Below are 12,519 nucleotides of genomic sequence, written 5' to 3' on the forward strand. Positions count from 1 at the left end.
AAATAGCGTCATGCCTTACAAAATTTATCAAAATTAATATTCTACGCATTTAATTTTGGTAAAAAAAAATATACATTTACTCTTATTGTATTATAATTATTTTTTGTATAAATCTATTAAGATACGTCGTAATAATATTTTTTTTAGTTTTCGGTTTTAAGAATAATAAATTAATTAAAAAGTATATCAACATAATAAAATAAAAATATATTTTTTTTCATTAAACTTTGACTATATATGTATGTTGTTGAATTTTAAAAAACAAAAGATCAAATTTGATATATATATATATATATATCTATGGTATAATATATAAGTGGTAATCTTCAATATAGTAAAATATTCCCTATAGTAAAAATATTCTCTATACTTTTGTCTTTTCTACATAATTTTAAAAGTCAATTCTCATCCATATATATATAAGAGGTTTAATATATATATATTTATAGTAAATTCTATTTTTTGTTCTTCTTCTGCTCTTGTCTGCTGCCTCCAACGGTTTTTAAAAGCTCATTTTCTTCTACATAATTTTAAAAGCGCATTCTCATCCATATATATAACTGGTTTAATATATATATAGATATATTTATAGTAAATTCTATTTTTTGTTCTTCTTCTTCTGCTCTTATCTGCCGCCTCCAACGGTTTTTAAAACCCCATTCCCATCCATATATATAATATAATAGGTTTAATATATATAAATATATATTTATAGTAAATTCTATTATTTGTTCTTCTTCTCCTTTTGTCTGCCGCATCCAACAGAAAGAGATTGTTTTTTCATTGCAGAAAGCACAAAATCCAGCCATGGAAAAAATGAAACGAAGCTTCAGTTGATGATATGTGAGAAGTAAGATTTCTATTGAATCTTTTAATTAATATCCTAATTTATACATATTTATTTTATTCTATAAAATACTACATGTATAAAATACTTTTTTTGCTGAAAAATAGCTTTATAGTTTGGATTTTGACAGCAAATACCCCTGATTTTTTCCTTTCATAGTTTGATTACTGTTGTTGGTGATATTCTATATAGCTTAAAATATTCCTTAATGAAGGAATAATTGCTAAGGATCTTCAGTTACACTTCAGTCATTCAATATAATTTACTTATCTTCTTATTTGTGTTTGTATTTTCTTCTCCTCTGTAATGTTTATAATGGTTTTTTCTTGTTCTGTATATTTTCTTTGTTGTTCTCTGTTCTTGTTTGGTTTTTGGTAGATGCGAATGAGAAAAGAAAAAGATAAAAAGTGTTTTTTTAATGTATATTTTGTTTCTTTTGATTGTTTCATGGGTTGTTTTTATTTGGTCTCCGTTAATGGAAAGTAGAATGAAAATGTTGAACTGGGTTGTGGTTAGGCAATAGTACCTCTTTGTTGGAATGATTTTTTAATTAATGATTGCAAGAAAAACTGGGTTTTCCAGATCCACCGCTTTTGTTTGCAACATGATGTTTTAAAGCTTTGATTTTTATAGAAAAAATGGATGCTGTTGATTTACTTTGTCGTTTTTGTAATTCTTAAAAACACCTTCACATTTATTTGTGGGCTATAAGATGTTTGAGAGTATATGCTGTAGATCTGAGTTCATTGCCTTATTTGTCTTTAGTATGCATGGTTTGGGATCTTTTAATAATAATGTCTTCATTTAAAATACGTTGTACACTTTATAACATCTTTTTATATGTATATATATTTATTAATTAATACAATTGAATGAATTACTAATTATGTTTCGTTTAAATTTTGACAGAAATAAATCCCAATTTCAGTGGATTTGATATAATAATCTTTCTAAATATAGTATAGCATCTTAATTCTATGCTCTCTTGTGGTGATCAACATGACAATGCACATATTTACAACAATTGTCCACATCAACTTGATTTATATGTGCCAAAAGAAGAGACTCGTAATAAAAATACACCACATTCAAAAAATGATCAAAAAAAATATAATAAAGAGGCATATGAAAGAAAAAGGGAAAATATGAGTGAGGTAGAAAAAGAACTTGTCCGAAAAAAACAAAGACAATATTATTCTGAGAAAAAAAAATCTCATAGCGAAGCATATAAAAAAAAAGAAGCTATTTTATTACATTCAAAAACTGATAAGAAAAAATATAATAGCGAAGCATATAAAAAAAAAAAGACAAAAAATGAGTGAGGCAGAAAAAGAACTTGTGCGTAATGAACAAAGACAATATTATGCTGCGAAAAAAAAAAAACATCATGGAAAAAGGAAATACTACAGAAAGAAACATAATTGCAAGTATTTCTCAAAATGAAAAAAAAAATTACGATGCTGATATACAAAATATTGATAATTCTTCAATAGATCAAATGAGTAATATACCATCTGATGAAAATGTATATTCAAAAGGTATATAAGTCATTTATTTTTTTATTCTGGTATTATATCTTATAAAAAATTTCCTCTTTATGTGTATATTTATTGTTAATTTATTGAAAGAGTAAATATTGCAGCAGTTAATCATGCAGGCTCACCATCATTGAATTGTTCACTTTCTTTGGATCAAGAAAATATTTCTCAAACAGGTTAGATAATTTACTTCTTTTTGTGTATAAAGCTATTTTCAAATTAATTATAAATAATTAATAAATTGGTTTCTCAATGGTATTCGACTTCCAGGTTAAATAATTTATATGCATACAGCTATTTTTTTTTTAAAAAAAACAATAAAAAAAACTTTCTTAATGACGTTTAAATTCCTAATGTGCCTATTATATAAATTTACTAATTTGTAATAATCAAAAAACGTTATATATTTTAATATTTAACTATTATTTTTAATACAATTTCATTGGTTTCTTTCCTCTTTAGATCACAGTCGACCGAGAAAGCGAGGGAGAAAGAAGACAAATAATTGTACAATCGAAAATATTCCTGATAGCTCTACAAAATTAAAAGCACCAACTTTTTGTAAGCATTACAATGCAAAAAAATGTCAATAGATCAAAAACCATCTAATTTATATTTGTATTTTTATGATACAGAACATGAGATAGAAAATCGCTTGCATAATTTTTCAAAATTTAATAAAAATATTTTAGAAGCATTAATTGATATATTAAAAGTCAATCCATATTGTTCTTTCTTACGATCTCTTAAAGATATACAAAATTATCAAATACGTATTAAATGTGACCCTTGTTTAGATCAAAGAGTGTATAATTCTCCTTTAGTTTCTCAAGTTGCTGTAATTTGGTTAGATGACAACTCTACAAAAGAATATCAAAATCGTGAGATACTTGTTTACTCCCATTCAGGATATAGTTACAAAATATAATATTATTTTGGTTGTTATGATCCATTACAATACCCTTTATTATTTCCATATGGAGATAGTGGTTGGCATCGACAAATTTTGAGAATAAATAAAATAAAAAAAATTAGACAGTTTAATAAACGAACGATTATCTAATTTAGAAAATATTAACGGTCTTGATGCATTAATAGAAAATGAAACTAAAGGCAAGTGTAATTCAGCTCTTTCTACTTTATTGTTTGTTAATTATATTTTCCATAAATATTGTAATATATCATGCTGATGTTTTTCTCTCTCTTTTTTTTGTCCTGCAATTTCGAAAACTAAGAAAAAAATATAGTTTCTTGTCGTGAATATTATTGTTATAAATTACAAATAAGATTGGCAGATAAATCTTTATTGTTACAATCAGGCCGACTTTTTCAACAATATGTTGTTGACATGTATGTAAAGCTTGAAACTCAAAGATTAGATTTTATTAGAAACAAACAAGAGGACATCCGTGCTGATTTATATCAGGGAATTATTGATAGTATTGAAATTGGACAAAAACATGGTTCGCAAATTGGAAGAAGAATTATTTTACCAACTTCTTTTATTGGTGGTCCAAGAGATATGAGAAAAAGATATATGGATGCAATGACACTGGTACAACGATTTGGCAAACCAGATATATTTTTAACAATAACATGCAATCCTAATTGGTGTGAAATAAAAGAAGAAATGCAAACATATGAGATTGCTCAAAATAGACCTGATTTAACAACACGTATATTTCGAGCAAAATTAGAGGAATTAAAATATGAAATTTTGAAGAAAAAAAAATATTCGGTAGTATAGCAGCATATGTTTATGTTATTGAATTTCAAAAAAGAGGTCTTCCACATGCTCATTTTTTAATTATTTTAAAATCAAAATTAGTTAGTTCATTAAGTTTTGATAAAATTGTATCTGCTGAATTACCAGATATGAATAAAAATGTACATCTATATTCAATGGTTGTTAAACATATGATGCATGGGTCATGTGGCGATTTAAATCCAACTAATATTTGTATGAAAAACAGCAAATGTAAAAATCATTTTCCAAAAGCATATTCATCAAAAACTTATCTTGGGCAAAATGAATATCCAAATTATATAAGAAGAAATAATAGTCAAACTGTTAAAGTTAGAGGTCATCAATTAAATAATCAATGAGTTGTTCCATACAATCCTTATTTACTTGCAAAATTTGATTGTCATATAAATGTAGAAATTTATTCTTCTATTAAAGCTGTTAAATATCTATACAAGTATATATATATAAAGGTCATGATAAAATTGCAATTCATATCAATATAAATGAGGGTGAAAATAATATTGATGAAATTAAAAACTTTCAATCAGCTAGATGCGTATCTCCACCTGAAGCAACATGGAGAATTTTTGGTTTTTTATTAAATGAAATTTATCCTGCAGTAATTACTTTACAATTATATCTTGAAAATAAACAATTTATAACATTTAGAAAAATAGATATTAACTATGATTTCGCATCAAAGACTATGCTTACAGAATATTTTACTATGAATAAAACTAACGAAATAGCAAAAACATTATTATATAGACAATTCCCTGAGTATTTTGTTTGGAATAGTAGAGATAAATATTGGTACCCAAGAAAAAAAGCGAAAGTTATTGGAAGAATTGTTACAGTAAATCTAACTGAAAGAGAAAGATATTATTTACGATTACTTTTAAATCATATAAAAGGTGCAACTTCTTTTGAATATTTAAAAATTGTTAATAATATTGTGACAACATCATTTCGTGAGGCCGCTCTATTACATGGATTACTAAAAGGGGATAATTATATATGTTTAAGTCTTGAAGAAGCTACATTGTATCAATTACCATATAGTTTACGTCGATTATTTGCAATAATAATAATACATTGTGAACCAAATAATCCCAAAGCAATAAGGGAAAAATTTAAAAATGCAATGTGTGAAGATTTTCACAAAATAAATAGTAACTTTATTGAAGTAGAAAACAAAGTATTAGAACAGCTAAATTATATGTTTGAATCTATGGAAAAAAAAATGATTATCATTTAACAGATTATAAATTAGACTTATCTAAAGAAAAAATACTGAATAAAGAAATAGATGAAAAATCAACAATTATTATTGCTGGAGAAGAGATATTAGCTGCCACACATTTAAATGAAGAACAAAAATATGCATATAATTTAATTTTATCTAAAATATTTACAAATGAATCATCAATATTTTTTATTGATGGACCAGGAGCAACAAGTAAAACATATTTATATCGTGCTATACGTGCTAATGTTAGGTCTAAAAATATAATAGCATTGGCAACAGCTTCTTCTGGAGTTGCTGCAGCAATATTGCCTGGTGGACGAACTGCTCATTCAAGATTTAAATTTCCTCTTCAAATAGACAACAACATTTCATGTAATATTAACAAACAATCAGGTTTAGCTAAATTATTACAAATAACAAGACTCATAATATAGGATGAAGCTCCAATGATAAGTAAATATGCAATAGAAGCTTTAGATGTTGCATTATAAGATATAAATGATAGCAATTTACCTTTTGGAGGTATAATAATAGTACTTGGTGGAGATTTTCGTCAAGTTCTTCCTGTTATTCCAAGAGGAACAAAAGAAGAAATAATAAATGCAAGTTTACCAAAATCTTATTTGTGGCCATTATTTATTAAAATACATTTAACAATCAATATGAGAGCAAGCAATGATCTTATATTTTCGAAGTTTCTTTTAAATATTGGTGAAGGAAAAGAACAAAATGATAAAAATGACGATATCAAATTACCATCTAATATGATAATACCATATGAAGAAGATATCTTGTCACTTCAAAAATTAATAAATATTATATTTCCAAATATAAATTTATACCACAATAATTTACCCTTCATGATTAATAGAGTTATTTTAACTCCGAAAAATGATTATGTGAACGAAATAAACAACTTATTAATTAATCAATTTGCAGGAGATCCTGTTAAATATTATAGTTTTGATGAAACATATGATACTACTGCGCAATCTTTTCAAGAAGACTTTCTTAACAGTTTAACACCAAATGGAATTCCTTCTCATGAATTAATTTTAAAACCAAATTGTCCTATTATTTTAATTCGTAATCTTAATTCTTCTTAAGGATTATGTAATGGTACACGTTTAATTTGTCGACATTTGGAACCAAATATAATTGATGCTGAAATCATTAGCGGTTATTATACTGGAAAAAGAGTATTTTTACCACGAATACCTTTTATACCAATTGAAAATAAAAAATATCCATTTCCTTTCAAAAGAACTCAATTTCCTATTCGATTAAGTTTCGCAATGACTATAAATAAAGCCCAAGGACAAACTTTAGATTTTGTTGGTTTATATCTTCCCGAGCTTGTGTTTTCACATGGTCAATTATATGTTGCATTATCTAGAGCAAAAACATCTGAATGCCTTAAAATTCTCATTAAACCTGATACAATGAATTCAACAAATATCACACACATAAAAAACATAGTTTATAAAGAAATATTATTGCATATAAATTGAAACATACTTAAAATACATATCAAAGAATATAAAAAAATTCAATTACGTAGGAAAAACATAAACGGTACGTTTTTTCAATTCCCTTTTAGTATTTTTTTTTTTAATTATTCAACCTACATTTTGTCAAACTTAAAAGTGAATCATAAATGAAAACGTATATGTATATTTTATTATAAATTAGTAAAGTATTACTTTCTTACTGACAATGAAAATGTATATATATATCCTATTATATATTATTAAAATATTAATTTCTTAGTGATGAAGCATATAGAAACGTTGAAAAAAATAAGCTGAAGAAAACGTGTCGGACATGCACACAGTACCATTTACTTATCATTATTTTCACTATACCAAATTTTGACACGATTTAATTTCTTTAAACTATTCATTTTATATATTTTTTTTTATCTTTCCTCTTTATCTGGATTTACTCCTTCTTCTTCGCATTTCAAAACCTTTTCTCAGCTGGAGATAAAATGTCATTTTAGGGCTCCGTCAATTCTATTTCATATTTTCCATGAAATGCTTCTCTTGTATTTGAATAAACAGAGTAAAAAAAATAGTGGCTTTGTTCTTTACCTCTTTATTTTATTTTATCTCTTTATTCTCTTTACTACATATTTGTTCTATATATTTTTGTAGGATTTTCATTTTGCTTCTTAATTCTCTTTAATAGGTATTTGTTCTATATATTTTTGTAGGATTCTGTGCATTTCAACAACTGGCCTTCAGTTGAAGATCTGTGAGAAGTAAGATTTCTATTCAATCTTTTAATTAATATCTTAATTTATTTATATTTATTTTATTCTATAAAATACGATATGTATAGGATATTTTTTTGCTGAAAAATAGCTTTATAGTTTGGGGTTTGACAGCAAATACCCGTACTTTTTTCTTTTATCAACTATCTTCGACAGTTTGATTATTATTTTTGTAGAGATAGATTAATCATTTGAGCTTATCAGGAACTGTTGTAAGAGATATTTGATTTACAAATTTCATTAAGACATACTGAAATTGCTATACACTTAAATTGATATCAGGAACTGTTGTCTTAAATCATTAAGACGATACTGTTGTAAGAGATATTTGATAGCTTTTTTTTCATTAAAAAAAAAGTTGCATTGAAAAGTAAAGACCCAATTTTTGACTTCCTTACATCTTCCTAAATCATTACCCTTTACAATTCATTTGGATACTCATTATAAAGCATGCCCTTGGTGCATTTTGTATTAGTTGTTTTAATCAGAATTCTAATGAAAACAAAACCAGAGGAAAATTTATAGATTATGCTTATTATTTTCTAACTATTTCTGATATGAAGTTGTCTCCAAACAATCATTAAACATTTTAATTTCACAACCTTTTGCATCTATTAGAATATATTTTCCTTTTGTTACTTCTATTATTCCAATTGTATGATTGAATTCTCATCTATGATGCAATATACTTTTGTTTTCTTCTGCCTTTTTTTGTTCACATTACTAAATACATGATCTCTTGCATATCTTTAAATCTTTAAATAATATTATTATAATAAACATATCAGCTACCACTCTTAGACTTCAATAGCAATACAAGAGAAATTCATCAAAGATATTTTACCAACCGACACAAAATGGAAAGCTAAAGTGATTGTTATAGAGAAAGGAATGCGGAAAACTGCTCGGTATACAAGCAAAAAATACATGAATTTAATTTTCTGCGATTCACACATAAGTTAAACAATTTAATTATATGAAAAATTTTGTTTCGTCTTTCTTTAATTTTCTGCTTTCTCATTCTCAAATATTTTAACTCATAAATTTCTTTATTTCTATAGGGTACAAGAGTACAAGTAACTATCTATGATAGAGAGATCGATATGTTTGAGAACAGACTGATCACCTTCAACAAATATTACATATCAAACGTACAAGTGAAAGAAAGCGGCGCAATACCGAGTTGTGGACAATCAATATGAATGGGTGATTACTAGACAAACTTTGCTTGAAGAAGTTGAAGACAACATAATGGACACAATGACATATTACAATTTCACTCCTTTTCGTGATTTGCCCCGCCATATGGATCAAATGACCTCAATTGGTATGTTGTTCTCATATATGAGAGTGATTTATTATGAAGATTTAGAATAAAATGGACATAAAAATAAATATTTTAATACCCCCAATATTATATAAAAATAATTATTTTAGTCAGAATATATATAATACCCTCAATTGGTATGTTGTTCATGTGATCAAAGTGATAAGAAGACATGGGATTCACGAATGAGAAAAGAAAAAGATAAAAAGTGTTTTTTTAATGTATATTTTGTTGCTTTTGATTGTTTCATGGGTTGTTTTATGAAATGGATGCTCTGAGTTGTTTTTATTTGGTCTCCGTTAATGGAAAGTAGAATGAAAATGCTGAACTGGGTTGTGGTTAGGCAATAGTACCTCTTTGTTGGAATGATTTTTTGATTAATGATTGCAAGAAAAACCGGGCTTTCCAGATCCACCGCTTTTGTTTGCAACATGATGTTTTAAAGCTTTGATTTTTATAGAAAAACTGGATGCTGTTGATTTACTTTGTCGTTTTTGTAATTCTTAAAAACACCTTCACATTTATTTGTGGGCTATAAGATGTTTGAGAGTATATGCTGTAGATCTGAGTTCATTGCCTTATTTGTCTTTAGTATGCATAGTTCATTGCCTTATTTCTCTTTATTTATATTATATTTTCCTAATATAAATAACAATTAATTATTTTAAATTTCTTTTGCTCTAGATCTTCTGGCAATTGCAATAATCCTCAATCCCAAAAAATAAGTATACATCAGGAACAATTTACAGGAAATACAAGAAATAATACTTGTTAATCAAGAGTAAGAGAATTATAAATATATTACTGATATAAATATTTCCTTCATTTAATTCTACAAATAACTGATAATTATTCACCAATAGAGAGAAGCCAATATTACTGATATGCTGGGAGCAATTTGTCATAGTTGACTGTGCTGCAATTGAAGATATAATTAGCACCAAACCTATCATTCTTGCAATGCGTGTGAAAGTTACATCCTTCAATGGTCAGTGATTTTCACATTAACTTATTGTCATATATAATGGCACATATCTGTTTACTTCAATATCACAATGTCTTTTTACTTTAAAAATTCCATATATAATACCACAATATCTATTTACTTTAATAACACAACATCTAACACATATATAAAAGCACAATATATCTTAGCTTACTAGAAATTAAAAACTGCATCCTAGCTTAGTAGAGATTGAATTAATATATTTGAAAATAGAAAACAAATATTTTTTCCCAAGCTTTATCTTTAATGAAGATATATTTTTTCTATTCTCATAGTTATTCCTTCATAATTGTTGCATTACAAACTTAAAATATAATTTTAAAGCTTTATTGATGAAATAGGTATAGCATATTATTTTTATTTATTGCTCTTATATCACTAAAATGTATTTATTAAATTTATTATACTATGATATTACATTATTGAACATAATAAATATTGATCTTATGCAATATTTATTATAATATCAGAAATATCATTATCAACAAAAATAGGTACTTCCCTCATGATCAACCCTAATGTACCCTGAGGTGCAGATTTTACGTGATTGGTAAAATATATACTACTAAATTTATAATTTCAATTTCAATATTAATGTATTTATTATTTTATTTGTCAATATATTTAATAAAAAATAATTATTTTTACACTTGTTTCAGGTGCAATAAAAATGAGGCCTATCTTGAGGACCTGATTAATCAAAAATCACATATACAATCATCCTCTATTATCTCTGAGCCTCCACTAAATCTTATGACAACAATAGATGCTGTTACACCAACAGAGGTAATCTTTCTATCATATTTATTACTTTTAATATACATAAATACAAAATATTATACTAATAAATATCAAAAACATTTCATGAAAGAGCATATTGGGTTACAGCATCAGTTACAATCATAAAGCCAAAGCAAACACTATGGTACATGATTTGTAATAAATGCAAAAAATTCACAGGTGCTGATGTGATGCAAATCAACCTTTCACTTGTAATATTTGCTTGAAAAAAGAATGCCTGGCTAAACCAAGGTTCATTATCTTTACTTTTCTATTTCTTCAATCAATTACATAATCTATTTTCTAATACTATAAATATTAGTCCTACATGTTATTCTAAATGATTTTTATATTTCTAGGGCTCGAATTATGGTTGAACTTCGTGATCAAACAGGAACTTTAGAAGCCATTATGTTTGGTAAAAATGCTGAAATCTTCCTAACCTTTTCTGCAAGCACTTTGATGAATTACACCATACAGGTATCACATAGTGACCATTATCTTCAATTATATTCTTTTATTAATATAAAGACATTTTACACTATGTAATTCTTAACATGCAGGAAACAACAAACCTCTTACACAAAATAAATCATGTATCAACCAACACAAAATATTGCATATATCTGAGAACAATGAAATCTGTGGTTAGTAATAAATCAGATGTGCAGTATATTGTGACTACATTCCTACCAATATCAACAAAGGAAACAAAATCAGCTATTGAAGGAGAAATCAAAACAACTGATAAAGAATAAGCAAAACCAATCAGTGAATGCTCAACTGCTAAAGAAAGTACTTCTGAAGAGCATCATGAGTTCTTTGATGCATCAGCTACTGCTTTGGATAGTATTTCAGGAACTTCAAGCAGTGAAGTTAACAATTAGCTTGCTACTTTAGTACTTGTATATATGACTTTTTTGACTTTATGTATCACTTCACTGTAAGGTAGTTTTTGCATTGTATAGTTTTTGAATTGGACTGCAAAATAGGTTGCTAAATATGTCTATTTTTGTCTCAAATAGTCTTTGAGAATGTATATAACAGTAAAATTACCCTCTTGTTTTTTGCAATTATATCAACCGTTCTATATGTTTTTTATCTACATATTTACTGTAATTTCTTCATTTTTGTGTATAAAGTACTTATATATTTTAAATATCTTCTTTACTTAACGGGCACGTGCCTTAGGCACGTACCTATTAACTAGTATATATATATTTGACAAAAGATTAAATTTGATATTTAGTTAAAAAGAAATAAAAACTAGTATTTTTTTTATCAAATATTCAATAACAATTGTAAAACCTTTAGTTATTTTAGTTGATGATATAAACATAATTTTTTTTAGAAATATAATATTTTTGCTGTGTAATTTATAATCAAATACATTAATTTTTTAGTAAATTAAAACTAATTTAACTTAAAATTTTAATGGTTGAATCACTCCTACAAGTATTTAAAATGGTAAGTAAATATTTGATATCTGTATTTTTATAAAATATAATTTTAGTATTGTGTGACTGTATTTACAATATGGCTATATATTTTTAAATCATAATACATATTTGATACTTTAAAATTAAATTTAATTATTAAAATTTTAGTAATATAATCAAGTTGATTTCAATTATATAACTTTTGCATTTAAATTTAATTACACATAACTATATCAGTTCGCTAGTAATGACAAAATTTTCCTTACCAAATTTGAGTCTACGAAATATTTATAATTTTAAAATTCACTAAC

At 26.0% G+C, this 12,519-nt stretch overlaps 2 long non-coding RNA genes across 3 annotated transcripts; both read left to right on the forward strand.

The window, feature by feature from the left end:
- Positions 1-533: 533 nt before the first annotated feature.
- LOC133828846 (uncharacterized) lies at positions 534-2,971 on the forward strand. 2 transcript variants are annotated; one of them, XR_009891342.1, is made up of 3 exons: positions 534-850; positions 2,490-2,561; positions 2,848-2,971. It is a non-coding gene; the product is annotated as an uncharacterized LOC133828846 (long non-coding RNA). The 2 variants fall into 2 exon arrangements; XR_009891341.1 differs by having other exon boundaries at positions 536-850; positions 2,493-2,561.
- Positions 2,972-10,843: 7,872 nt separating this feature from the next.
- Positions 10,844-11,896, forward strand: LOC133828847 (uncharacterized). Its single transcript, XR_009891343.1, has 3 exons — positions 10,844-11,021; positions 11,129-11,249; positions 11,333-11,896. It is a non-coding gene; the product is annotated as an uncharacterized LOC133828847 (long non-coding RNA).
- Positions 11,897-12,519: the final 623 nt, after the last annotated feature.

Source organism: Humulus lupulus, chromosome 4 (assembly GCF_963169125.1).
Source record: "Humulus lupulus chromosome 4, drHumLupu1.1, whole genome shotgun sequence".
Lineage (NCBI taxonomy): Eukaryota > Viridiplantae > Streptophyta > Magnoliopsida > Rosales > Cannabaceae > Humulus > Humulus lupulus.